General features: G+C 25.1%; 1 protein-coding gene and 1 non-coding gene across 5 annotated transcripts in view; one reads left to right on the top strand and one right to left on the bottom strand.

Annotated features, from left to right (window-relative positions):
* Vha100-2 (V-type ATPase subunit a family protein Vha100-2) overlaps window positions 1-14,636 on the top strand; it is a 37,079-nt gene that overhangs the window by 3,576 nt on the left and 18,867 nt on the right. The window lies entirely within an intron of this gene.
* On the bottom strand, window positions 12,424-12,547 carry LOC116414269 (U4atac minor spliceosomal RNA). Its single transcript, XR_004224753.1, has one exon. It is a non-coding gene; the product is annotated as a U4atac minor spliceosomal RNA (small nuclear RNA).

Below are 14,636 nucleotides of genomic sequence, written 5' to 3'. Positions count from 1 at the left end.
AATTATTGTATCGAGAATTTAAAAATTAAAATTTGATCGTTAGAATTTAATTTTTGATAATGATGTATCTATTGGAAATAGAATTATTAAAAAAAAAAAAGTAATATTCAATTTTTTCTTTATCAATATTTATTTATGATCTTTTCTATTAGACTTTAAACGAACGATACAATATATTTTTTTCAAAATCTTTTCATTACACGAACAAATATTTACGTTCAAGTTTTTGAAGTTCACATTCAATACGTGTTTTTATGTTTAACTTATCTTCATGTTATGATTTATTTCTTTTTTCATAAGACACAATATTAATTCATAAACGTACAAGTGTATAGTTTTTCATTTGGAAACGAATATTAACTTTAAGTTAATATTAATAATAATTCAAGTATGTCAAAAAAAATATCGTTCGAATATTTCGCTCAACTTTCGATTTAGAATTTAAAATTTTCATAAAATGCATCGTTGAATTCACCTTGCAGTTACATTCTTCTTGGTAATACGCGAGACACGATTTCCAGACTCCGCTCCGTTCTTTCGCATAGTTTCACCGTTCGACATTTCGATCGTATTGGAACTGACTATAGAATAAAGGCCGATCTTGAACTATTGCAAATACACTCGAATCTCTATAACTTGATCATGGTTTTCTTTCTAGGAAATAATAAACAAATCAGAAATTATTTTATGTTTAAAAAAATTTAATTTTAATACTTTTCGTAGAATTAATTTTTATTTAAATCAGAGTTGGGCTTTAAAACTTTATGAAATTTTATACAGTTCATGTCAAAGTTGCATTTGATGTAAGTGCAAATATTTCTATTTTTAATTGAGTTTTCCATTAATCTATTTGTAAAGGATAAAAATATCATTAAAAAAAAAAAATAAGTAAATGTACGAAGTAAAAGACAAAGCAGATACTTATAAAAACTAAGATCTTTATAAAACTATATTTTTATTCATTCTTTTCTAGTACATAATATATTCTTTTTTTAATTATCAGAATTCGAATATTCGAAAATAGAAGATAAAACTTGTAAATTTTTTTTTGTGACTGTTTAGAAAAATGATTTATATTATTATATATTATTATATATTAATTAGAAAAATTTTAATATTTTTGCTGTATTATTATTTATTATACTTGAAGAATTCGATAAAACAAAATTTCCATATTTTAAATATTTATTTTGATTTTTATCCTTGAAATTTGAATTTTATATATATAGTTAAAATATAGATCATTTACTTATTCTGCATATCATGCATAAATATGCAACACTTTTTTTCTCGTGTTCTCTTTCTCAAGAAATAGTTGTTAAGTGTACACACCTTTATGCAAAAACTTTAATATTACAACATATTTTCTTCGATAAAATTATTATTTAATTAGATTAAGAGAAGAAATGATTATAACTTAATAATTTTGTAAGATGGAATTTTATTACAGCTCATTATTTATCATATTAAAAAGTTTCTTAATCTGACAATCTTAATATTATATCATGAAAATGAACAAGAACAAATGGAGAGAAATAAATAAAGTCGTGCAATAATATGGTATAATAATAATAGAAAACGTCTTTTTTTATTTAAAATAAATATTCAAATAAGAAAATATTTTTACAATATAGAATTATAGCAATGTGTCGTTTATTGATTTCTTTCACGGTTGATGGTTTCATTAGACACGCTTTTCTGGTTCGAATTTGTGTTAAGTTGCGAAACACAGATATATGAGGTGAAAATTGTTCACTTTTAATCTATTATTATGATATTACTATTGTCTTATTTTCATTTGTCCAGGATACTTGCCGATTTTTTAATTTGATCTTCTTAATAAATAATTTCAATTATAATTAAATAAACTCTCAAATGAATACAAATATATTATATACTCATATTGTTAGATCTAATAATAGAAATCTAAACAATTTGTTATTACATTTGTCAATATTTGAACATGTATTCAACTTTATCTTACATTATATCAAATAAAAAATTACGTTTGTAATAAAAGGCTCGGTTCGTTTGCATGTTTCGTTTCCTTATATTTCTCGTTTTTTCATTCTCGTGAAATTATGCGCACGCGATTCTTTCTATGTTGAAATAATTTCCTGCCATGGGAATCGATAATAATACAAAAAAGTATTTCCTATGAAATATATACAATTTTCTATTAACATATTTTCTTCTTACTTAAATATTCGATTTCAAAAAATAGCTTCTATTGAATTTCATTTTAAAGAGAGATAATTTCAATGAATTCAGTTATTATATTATTCATATTATTAATTATATAATAAAAACACGATTTTAAATTATTTGTTTTCATAATTGAATGCGTAAAAAATATTATTCTAATATTCTTTATTATTAGTTGAAATAAAACTTAAAAAATAAAGAAGATGTTAGAATTCTCTTAAATAAAATTTGTATATTGTATATTATAACACGTCTCTCTTCGGAACAAAATAAATTCCATTCGAAATATTTTCTCGAATGCTGAACAATTCGAGATATCTATTGGCGCATTCTGCGTATCATATTTTCTTTCTTCTATATCCTTTCGACTTTCGAATTCAAATTTTCTGCTTATTATATATTTTTAATAATAGGAAGGCACAATAAATTATTTTCTTGGCAGATAATTTCGCGATACAAAATTGCAGCCAAGAAGTATTCTGTAATCTTGACGAACCAGTATTTATCTAACAAATTCGCTCCAATTTCAGGTAGATGATTTACAATTAAATATATCTATATTATACTTCAGAATTCTAAACTTCGAAATATATTTCATAACCTCTTTTGAATGTTTGCTTTATTCTTTTTATATCTCGTGTCATACGATCTATAAATTTTTATACATTCAAATTTTGCACAAACATGCATCAACATCTATTAATAACCAATTATCGAATAATATGATAAATCTGATTAGGTAATCGGTCTCCTACTAACCGGATACAACCGGTTGTCTGACATCTCTAGCCATATGGGGTGCAAATCCATTTGAGAGTGAAACTCTTGCGAGTTTCACTGGAGGATATTTTTTTCGCACGTGATATCGAGAGATGAAAATTAGTTTCAAATATATTTTATAATGTAAACAATATTCTCGAGAGTAATTCTCGAAAGTTTCGAATGTATTCTCCACCCCAAGGAACGAAAAGAGGGCAGACTTTGTTTTCAAGTAGATTTCCAAGTTTATGGCACGTTGCTGTTTCGCATGAAGATGTCAGATTAATGTACTATTCGCACACAATGGAAATCTAAATATATCCTGTGAAAATATTTTTTCGAGGCAGAACTCGGACACGCTGCATAAGAAGTATATTTTTCTTTAAGTTTTCGTGGTTTATCGTAGATTTCTTTTTTTCTTTTTTTTTTTTTTTTTTTTTTTTTCCTCGAAAATAAAATTACACGAACGCCTCTTTGACAATGATCGTTCCGTTCTTCGGTATTCTCATTGAATTCTCGCACGTATGTTGTGATTGCCAACGTTGTTTGGAAAATGATTGTAAAATAATTTCGTCGTCATACATTGGTGATTAAATAATTATATACCTCGTTGTCTTGAGATGGAATGTCTTGTTTTTATTCCAAAGCTTTTCATTTTAGATTAAGTTCATGTTAGGTATCCAGTTTTAGATTATTTAATTTTCGATATGATAATATATGTATATTTATAATATTTAATTTATATTTTGTTAAGTGGATTTTTGGTATTTTTTGAATTTGATATATTTAAAATTTTTAAATACTCTTTTAATTCATCTTTACAAGATGAATACGTATTAAATTTTATGATATCAAATCGAATAAAAAAAAAATTAAAACAATATCCTATATTAATTTATTTAAGGGATAATTCAATATTTGTATTTCGCGCTTTAGATTCTTTAGATTCTACAGAATTATCAATGATGATAAAAGGAAGGAAATAAAGGAAAACATATTGAGAAACTTAAATGAGAATAATTTATTAAAATTGTTTGAAATAAATAATGCAAATATAAATTGCTTCGATAACTTTCAATTGAAAAAAGATTTTATTATGAAAATTTAATTCCCAGACTTTTAAATAGTACATATTATTAACATTACAATGTGAGAAATTAAATGTATCGAGATTAATCTACTATTAACATGTGTCAGTATAATTAGCATTTCAAATGCAAAAGATTAATTACTGTGAATGATGAGCTTAATGTTGATTCGATCTTTTCAAATGTACCGCAAATTTGCCGCGGAATTTATGTCCCTTAAAATACCAGTTTACTGGTTTATTTCCTTTCTGACCAACCTAAGCAAGCAATGAGTCAGAAACCAGATACGACGGAAAGTCGACTTAATGGCTGGAACAGTGATGATTGGTTTACACGGTGGATTTTAGGAGTTGCAGTGTGATCGTTCATTTGTCTGGTCTGTGAACGACAGGGGATCTGTCATAGGAAATGACGTCAGAATTCGATAATGGATAAGACGCACAATAATCAAACTGTTATTACATCCTATATTTAACATTTCTTTCTACGATTTTCGTTCAGTGTTAAACAAATCAATTGATTCCAAGTGACAGTTATAATACAGAATTGACGAAAGTGTAATATAATTTTGATATATAATCTCTTTAAAAATAGTGCTTTTCAAGAATCTCGAAGAATTGAACAATTAAATCTAGATGTTGAAAAAATCTTAAAAAATTTTAAATAGTTAGATAATTAAAATTTTTTTCCTCGATGTTTAGGGAAGATCTTTGCATCGTAATTGTTTCTCTTTTTCAAGAGAAGTTCAGTTCTAAAAATAGAGATAAATATAATTGTCATACCAAAGATAACCTCATTATCGCAAAGGTTAACACGTTAAGTAGCGAGCCATTTTGTTTACCTTTAAACGCAAGCCGCCACTGACCTACATGCTATTTAACGCGTTAGAAAATGAAAACTCGCGGAAACTTTGATATTCCTAATCCAAACTTTGCTGGATCAATTGAGCATTCATTTTCAAACTGTCTTATTTTCAAATCGCTGACAATTCATTTCGAATCGTTGTTTTCCAACGACATAAATTGTTCGATAATTAATTTTTTGACACTGATTGTTTTCACTAAAACGTTCAAATTGAACGAAATAATAACATATTTTATCATACATACTTTTGTATCTGTTTCTCGATTTTCAAAAAAGTATTAATTGTTTAAAAAAAAACATAGCATCGAAGAAATAGATAAAGAATTGTCGCCAATTCGAAAATAATTAATTATAAACAATATATCTGGAAAGTTTAGAAATCAATTATTGTGTATCATTATTTTCTAAAAATAATTTTTATAGTAATAAAAAATTTTTTTATTTAAATTTTCAATTGAAAAATTTATCAATATTAAATTATGGAAGAAATTATTTAATTGACCGAGAATTTGAACAATGCGAAGATATTTTGAACTGTAATAAATCATTTTCAAAGAATGCGATTATCTTCTTAAGCCTCCATTTATATAATTATATCTCTCTTAGACAAGCAAAATATTAAGATTTTATTATAAATAGAGAAAAGATATGATGCAATATCAAAAGAAATAAAAATAAAAAAAGGCAATCGAAATGTTTCTCGTTGTTAAATGCAATTCTTCGTGTCAAATCTAAAGAAGTAAACTTTCCCAATTTGGCTAAAGGAATTCAATCGCCCGGCCTTACCAATCCTTTTCCTATCCTATTTAATTTAACTTCAACTATAGATATTTCTGTATTTTTACAAACAGTAAAAACACGCGAGTTTTTGTCATTTTCTAAACTCGGCTGAATGGCTCATATTATTCATTCCATGTTAACACGTTACGCAATACATGTCGTGCGTTACTTATTTAATTGCTAGGTTTTTTTTTCTAACGTGATAATTGATATAATATTTGATATAAAAATTGTGTGATATATTTTATCGTGTATTCTGTATTCTTTTCATGATAGATCGATTTTTCTTATTAAAAAATATCTTTTTTTGTTCAAAAGTTATTTAGAAAAATTTTGTAAAACACGTTATAATGTTTCTTATTTTTTTCTTTTTTTTTTTTTTTTACAATAACCATATTTTAAATACGTCGATATTTATATCGGTATTTGTCGAATCGATATATTGTATCGTAGTCGGTCTACTGGAAAGTAGTTGCAACATATATGTGCAACATTCAATTGAAAGTAAAAGTTCGATGCCCTGTAATGCGGTATACAGTCTATTTATCGATACTTTTCCCCCGTTTTTTTCTTTCTTTCATGACCATGAATATTCATGAACTTCCGTTCCACGGTTTTGTTCACGTTTTATATCTTCTTTGTTTATGAAAAAAAAACGTGTTACAAAAGCTTGAAAGCTGATTAAAAACGTGTTCTAACTTTTTAATTTAATTATAAGACAAGAAAATAAACAAATGAAATTTGCCACTGTAAGTAAGTCCATAAACATCAAGGAATTAATTTTTTAAATGTTTCGTACAAGAAGAAATTATTCTTGCGAAAGAAAATATTTTATTTAATATTTAAAATTTATTTGTTAAAGATAATTTTTTTTAAAATAGATATATAGATAATTACATAGATTGATAAGATTAGAGGCATAAGATTACATTATAAACGTATAAAATGATATGATAATTAAAAAGTTATTAATTAATAGTAGTACTATAAACTAAATATATTAAATAATATAAATTTATTTACATCACGATCTTAAAATTAATTCTTATAATTTTAACGACCGTTTCGTATCGCGCGTATAACGCAAATTAAAAATTCCTCGTAACTAGACTTATTTATTTAGTCTCAACCAATATTTTTACATTACCAACTTTTATCTTTTGTTTCGAAGCTTTTAGAAATTCGATTCTCCAAAGGCGTCTCCTAATATACTAACAGCTCAAGAGACAAGTACATCTGAAGAGACAAGCGAGAGCATAAAATACAAAAACAAATGAAAAGGATCCTTACACCGATACGAATATATTATATTATACGATTATATGTGAAGTTTATTTGTGGTCACAATCGTTCTCCTTCTCGTCTTGTGAAACACGAATATAAATCCGTCGACGCGGTACAAAGGTTTATACACGCCACTTACAAATAACGAACTCATTCCTTTTCGAAAAGATCATTTCTTCTTTATAACTGATGTGTCAATCCTTGAAAAATCTATCCCTCGATCCGTTCGCTCCCATTTCTTCACATTGATTGCGTTTAATTCGCTGATACTCTCGTGGCCATTATGCAAATCGTCACGTGTGCACCGATTATCGTCAGCTCAAAGTATCGTTAAATACATAAGATGGTAGATCATGTCGTTGGGAGGCAATATATTTTAATTGACCTCCTTTTTCCCATGCTTCGTCCATCATTCTTTGTCATGTGTTTTCAATTGCACGTGGAGCTACTTCTACGTAATGCAAGGAAAATTTATATTCAATCCTCTCTTCTTTTCTTTTTAATCTAGCAATTTTATTTATTGCGTTATTCTATTAGATTAAAATTCGTTTAGAGACTTTTTATATTAACTAATTATATTTCGTTGATTAAATTAAAAAGTGTTGGAATATTTTCGTCATATAAATATAGCCTATAATATATAGAATGTAATATGTATTTAATTAGAGAATTTTATTATAAATTTCCAAGTTTTATTTTTATTTTTATTTTTTTTTTTTTAAAGAATAACGTATGAATAATTCAAAGTAGATTTTAGAAAGACTTTTATTTGACTTCATCCACAATCATTTTTCAAATTAAAGATTTTGTCTCGTTTCCTCTAAAGCTTTTATTTATAGTCGGATTAAGTAAAATATACAGTTGATCTGGGTAACAAAATTTTGTTTAAACGTTCTTTAAGTTTTAAAATTTACTTCCTACATATTTAAACGAGTATCTATGAATGTTGAGTGAAAAATTCCATAATTGTTTGCCTCTGCTTGCGCACTGTTCAGGAATTTTTCATAAGATGTTCCAGTACCGATTCTGCTTATATCCATGATCAATGTATGAACAGATTACAAACATTTCTGGTCAATGTATGTTGTACCGTCGCATGTTGAACCTCATTTCGAGGTTCTATACTTTTTTCTAAACATTTTTTTTTTTTTTTCAAGAGAGATGAAATGTACGCGAATATTTTGGAATTATTACAAACCCCAACATTATGTAAGACACACATTCTTCAGATAAAATCGTAGTATAGGATTATCAATCTATAAATTAAATATTTATTATTTGTTATTAGAAATATTCGTTATTGGAATAATTAAAATGGAAAAATAACGTGAAAATATAATTGTGAAAGTTAATGTTAATAATTTCATAACGATGGAATTAAATCATCAAATTTGAACTTCGATTTTTCGTTCCAATGTTACGTATCAATAAATAAACTTCAACCGATATTTTCCTATATATTTTGTGTTTCTTTTGGCCTCTGGAATACGTCGAAATGTCTTCGACATATTTCTTGCTATAAATAAATACCGTTCATTTGTTACGACAATATAATTTTGACATAGTTGAGAAATCATTCATTTTTAGAAAAAAAAAAACGAGTTTGCACGTTTCCAATCCTTGGAAAGAACGCGTTGGAACACAAAAAGAATTAAAAAGAGGAATTAATTTCAGAATAATGCAAATACAGCACAGTGTTTCCAGATTTTGCAGATAGGATTTCACAAGAGTCCCGGAACATTCTCTGACGTGTATTACAGTTGAACAGATGGTCTATGCGATTATTAAAGTCACTCAGCTGCTGATTGCCGTCCAAGGTTCCTGCTAGTTAAGTATTTCGTGCGAGTAGTTGGCGTAGGTTGTTCGCCAATGACACGCTTGCTGAATTCGGCATACGTGTCTTACGACTATTGTACAAATCAATTTTCAAAGGAACGAGACTGTTTTTCGAAATACCTAGATTGTTTCGACTAACAATATCGAGTTGAAAAATAAAAATCGTGTTCAAAATTGAATAATGATAAAATACGAATGAAATTTCGTTTCTTTTGATTTATGATACTGAATAGTGAATCTTTATTATGATAATTAGAAAAAGTATGCGTGAAGAAATATAATTAGATAGACAGAAATATTATTAATTTAAAATTGTTGTTAGACATAAGTGCTTTGATATATTTTATAGACATCTTTATTAAAAAATATATAGTTGAATTTTAGAAACATAGAAGATAGAAATAAACGTTGACGTTTATAAGTCGCCTCCACTTTCGGATCAAGCATTAATGTTGTCTTAATCGAAGCTATCTGACAATGAGTGTAACATTATCATATAAGTTTTTAATAACAAGTATTTATTACAAGTGTTTATGAAATAAATGAAATTTCTAATTTGGCTTTTATAAGATTTTATTTAATTATTTCAAAATTTTTGAACGGTAATAAAGTAAGTTTATTAAATTTTACAGCGAAGCTTATTAGTTCTTATCGATAAAAATATCATTTAAATATTTATACGAAATAGAATTTAATATTAGCTACGTTTGTCGTGCCATTTCCTCATGCTTAATAATTTCTCCAAGCTGAACATTTTCACATTTGATGGTTACGTGACTTTGAATCATTATTTAGTGCTAGTTCGGACCATTCATTCATATTTTATTATCAAGGTTTCCATTCAATCCCTCGAAATGAATTCTTTCTAGTTGACATAAATTTAAACTTTCGAGACTTTCTGTGAACTATATATGATAAGGAGTAATAATATAGTCACGAGTTATTAAAACATTTTAATGATAAGTTCAATGATAATTTTTCCCTAGTTGTTATTTTTAAAAGAATTTATCATAACTATTAGTATTAGTTATGATTAAAATTTTAAAATAAAAAAAATTTATTTTATTTAATCCTTAATGACTAAATATAAGGATTATGGTTATCTTTATTGTTACAATTATCTTAATACAATAGTAATTTGGAATTTTTATTTCATTTTATTTATATATATATATATATATGTTTTTTTTGATTCTAGTTAATAATGAGAAAATTAAAATCATTTTTAAATTAATAAACATAATATAACAATAAATTATGTATAAAAATAAGTGATAAAATTTACATTCAATATTGAAATATGATTTCAAATAGAAGCAAACATTATTGCACAACTTTGTACAAGACATTTGTTAGAAATCAAGTTGAAATTGATGAATGATTTGTATACATCGTCAGCTGATTGGCGCCATATGCAGCAATTTTATATAATAAGTATTAAACTGTAGCATTATTATACACCAGAAGAAGAAGTTAAGTGAGAGAATGACATATAACTATGTTTATAGTAGAATAAAAAAGAGATTTTTTTTTATTCATGTTTAAATGTCAGATAATATAATAGTTGTAAAATAAAATTTTCTTTAAAAAAAGAAAACTTCTATTTGACTAAGGATATTATTTTTCAATTCAGAAAATTCAATTTAGAAAAAAAATCATAGAAAAATTAAGAGAATCATACAAAAAAAGATTTGAAACAAATATTTGAAAATTGAAGAGAAATAATTCATAATTATTCATTTTATTGTTGAAAATGGTTAAATTCTGTTGATTATTTTGATTGATGTGTCTGACGCATGTTATTTAGACAGACTTGGCTCATCATCATCCAACAAATTACCAACACAGAATGATTTCACAGATCCACACATCTGTGACATATGTCCTAATTAATTATGTCACTACTCTTTCTAGATAATATAACTTATATATCTTGAATGCTTGAGATTGTTATTTCATGATTTCTTGAATAAAATTATTGTTTTTTATTTATATGACATTTTTTATCTTTATATTGTTTATATCCTTCTATATTGTATTAATAAAAATTCTAATTCTAATTTCTTTAAATATATTGAAATAGTATATTAATCTTTTTATCTTAAAAATTCACTAGTTTATAATTTCAAATAAAATTGATGAATAATGCAAAATGATAATTTATACTTAATCATACCTATTATATAATAATTACGAAGATGAATCTAATTAGTAGCTTCCTTGATTAAACGTTATTAGTAATTAGCTCTTGACATCCGCTTTGCAATCTTATCGATTCTTTTGTGCCTAATTTTGTTACCTGTACAATGTTTTCTACTATTACTATCGATCTAAAAACGGAAGTTATATTATGTAGGAAGGAAGGTTACAGTTTAATTATGTTTTCATTTCTATCTAACTATAACGTGATAACGTGTCGAAATACATTATTCTTAATAACAAATAAATATAATTAATTTTTATCATAATAAATTTTTTAAAGCGAAATAAAATTATGTATACAAGTATATCCTGTTTTTAAGATGCGAATATTTTTACATTTACGGTAAAACTTTTGAAAATTCTTCTTGAGAATTATATATATATATATATATTTAATATTTTTAAATAGAAATTGTTGAAAATGATTGTTGAATAATTTTCACTCTCGCACAATATCTACTTGCGAAAATAGTTTTTAAGAGCAACTCTTTTACTCTCAAATTCACACGAAAAATAAAGTTACTTGAGAATAACTCGCAAAATGTGTAAATAAAATTAAAGAAATAATAGCGATAGATAATTTTCAATGTAAACCGCTGTATACGCATGGAATACGTATGAAATACACACATGATATTACAAATAAAAGCCGCAGACGAAGGACTGGTTTGGTGGCCCACATTTGACGTTTACTTATCTATTCTAACAGTTAGCGTTACGTTACACAATATTCTTGAGTAATGGATATTTAACTCTTATACGGATAATATGCAAACGTATCGTAATATGCAATCGTAGATCGTGATCAAAATGATGATTCGATGGAAAAAAAAATCTTATTAGTGGAAACATTAAGAAGTTCTTTTTCGTCTTTTTCATTAACTAGTTGTTCTTTTTAATTTTTTATTTTGTCCTCGTGGAAAGAGAAAATAAGATATTCTCTCGAGGCACGACATTTTTATTGATATTTACATTGTGCTAATGGAATTAATTTTTCTGGAAATAGCTTTTATATTGATTAATAGTAAAACGAAAGTAGATATGTGTTAAATTATATATAAACTTATCTGAATGAATATTTTCAATTGTGAATATTATTAGCCAATCATCTTATTTGTAATTACAGAAGCATTTAGATAACAATCTATGTTAATTGAATTGCAAATATACATTTGTTTATTAATATTGTTTATCTTGAAAATGAAAAAATTTCGTAAGATTTGAATTTCTTTTTGTTGAAATGATTAATTTGAGTAATTTTGTAATTTTAATCAGATTATAGAAAAATGGGTGAAAAAATAATGATATCAATTTGTGTATATTTTTATTTTATCTTCACATAATATACGATTTTATTTGTGAAAATAAGAGATATATCTTGTTAAGCCTCTTATAAAGTAAAGAGGCCTTCAAAAATTGCATCTCACGTGATAACACGAGGATGCGGATTTAAATTAATAATGGGCTTCAGCAACAGTACTCTCACTAAACGATCATTGAATACTTTGCTCCCCAAAGACAAGGATAGAACATACTCTTTACAACGATCTTATATCACGTTAACTGATAACTGTAATTGCGAGAATAATCTGCCATCTAGCGGCCTTTTTAGGAAGCTTTGAAAGTAGTAGTATGATCTAAAATATACGTAATTAAATATACAAACATAAACACATTTTTTTTTTCATTTTTGTTTTAAATTGTATGTTAATAATACAATAATTAAAATTTATTCTTATAAAAATATTAATTTAACAATATAAATATACATTATTTATCATTTTTTTCTATATATATATATTTTCTATTTTTTATAATCGTATAATAAAATTATTATCAATTAATTTTTTACTACTTTATTTAGTTACCTACATAAAAGTAAGATTAATTGAATTCTATAAAAAAAAAAAAAATTGTACAACGTAGTTTATTACAAGGTGGAAATAATTCCTTGAACACACTGTGATAGAAGTAGATAATACATTCTTAGAACGAGATTTATGAAATATTATTATCCTTGATACTATTTTTTGTTCTTTTTTTAATTCCTTACTTTTTCCTTGTTTTTTTCTTATTTTTCTTCTTTGTTTTTCAATTGTATAATAATTCACAATTATATTATATTTATATTTAAGAAAGATATAATTTTTGCACTATATATATACTTTTCACAAATAATATTTTGTATTATTATAGAAATATAATTTAAATATATTCTCAACATTTCTTATGTTAATATAATAATTTAAATGTATACTGAAGTATTTTATTTTATTATTTTCTAATTATTTTTATTGAAATTTCAAATATTATTATTCATTATTATATGTTCAAATATATTCTTTTAATATTTTTCAACGTTTATTGTGTTCTAATATATGTGTTCTAATTATTAATTATAAATGTAATTATTTTACGAAAAATATTATACACATACATATATCTATATTATTAATTGGCTACATAGATAATAGATTTCATCTAATTGTAAATAAAATATTCGTAATTGGAGAAAATGCACAGAATATCTAAACGAACAAGTTATGCCACAAATCACTGACAATGACCTAAAAACCACAGATGAATAAATTTTGGCCTTAGTATTATGTTCTTTATAACCTCGAGCTACAAAGTTTTCAATAAATATACATATAATTGAATGCCTTCAGCATTGATGTTCAATTTCTTTTTTTTAGATATTTGATATATCAGTAATATGTACTAATGCTATTAGAGCATTAAAATTAGTCATTTTTAAAAAGAATATGAGAAAAAATTTATTTATATTAAAAATAAATAAAATAAAAAAAATTTTGTGGAATAAATTATTTATTAGTAAATTATTAATTATTAGGAGGAAATTGATTAAATTTTATAGATTTTTTATCTGTATTTAAATTTTATCTTTTATCATATAAAAATAAGTAGTACCAAATGTATTTCAATTTTTCAACACGCGAGGAAGATAAAAATGCAACAGAATGAGTGTAAGATTAAAATTTCATTTTCTTCATTAACATCGTTTACCAGATTTTTAAATTTATATAAATCTAAAATTTATATAATCATTTAGTACATAAATTAAACAATCGTTTAACAGAGAAAAGAAACTAGAATAGAAAGAAAATGTATAATTAACTTAAAAGAAGATTATCTTATCTTATCTTATCTGGTAACAGACACATTGTCTTTATATTTTATCTTAATAAAATTACGATAATATTATGAAATTGCAATTTTACTAAATATTTTACTCCAACTCCAACAAAAAGATAAATTTTTCTTTTCTATTCGTTCAATTTTTTTCTACTTTTGAAGAACTTCGACACGAAATTAAAAATTTTTCACAGATTGTCAACAGTTGTTATCTTATCTGTACGTAACGTCTAAAGCCAAAGAAGACTCCTATCTATTTTGTTACATTGTACGGTTATGTATGTTTAAATGCAGCTGTTAGGTGTCAAACGGAGGAATTATTTTAATATACGATCGACGTATGAAAAATGATAAGCTTGAACGACGTTGCAGAACTTTCATGTAAAAATTCATTTTATTTAAAATCTGCAAAAAATATTTTACTTTATATTTAAGAGTAAAAAACAAATAAACATATCCTGC

Source organism: Apis florea, unplaced genomic scaffold, assembly GCF_048593485.1.
Source record: "Apis florea isolate Af1SG1 unplaced genomic scaffold, ASM4859348v1 contig_3170_pilon, whole genome shotgun sequence".
NCBI classification, from domain to species: domain Eukaryota; kingdom Metazoa; phylum Arthropoda; class Insecta; order Hymenoptera; family Apidae; genus Apis; species Apis florea.
This window is presented reverse-complemented; position numbering and strand designations above follow the sequence as displayed.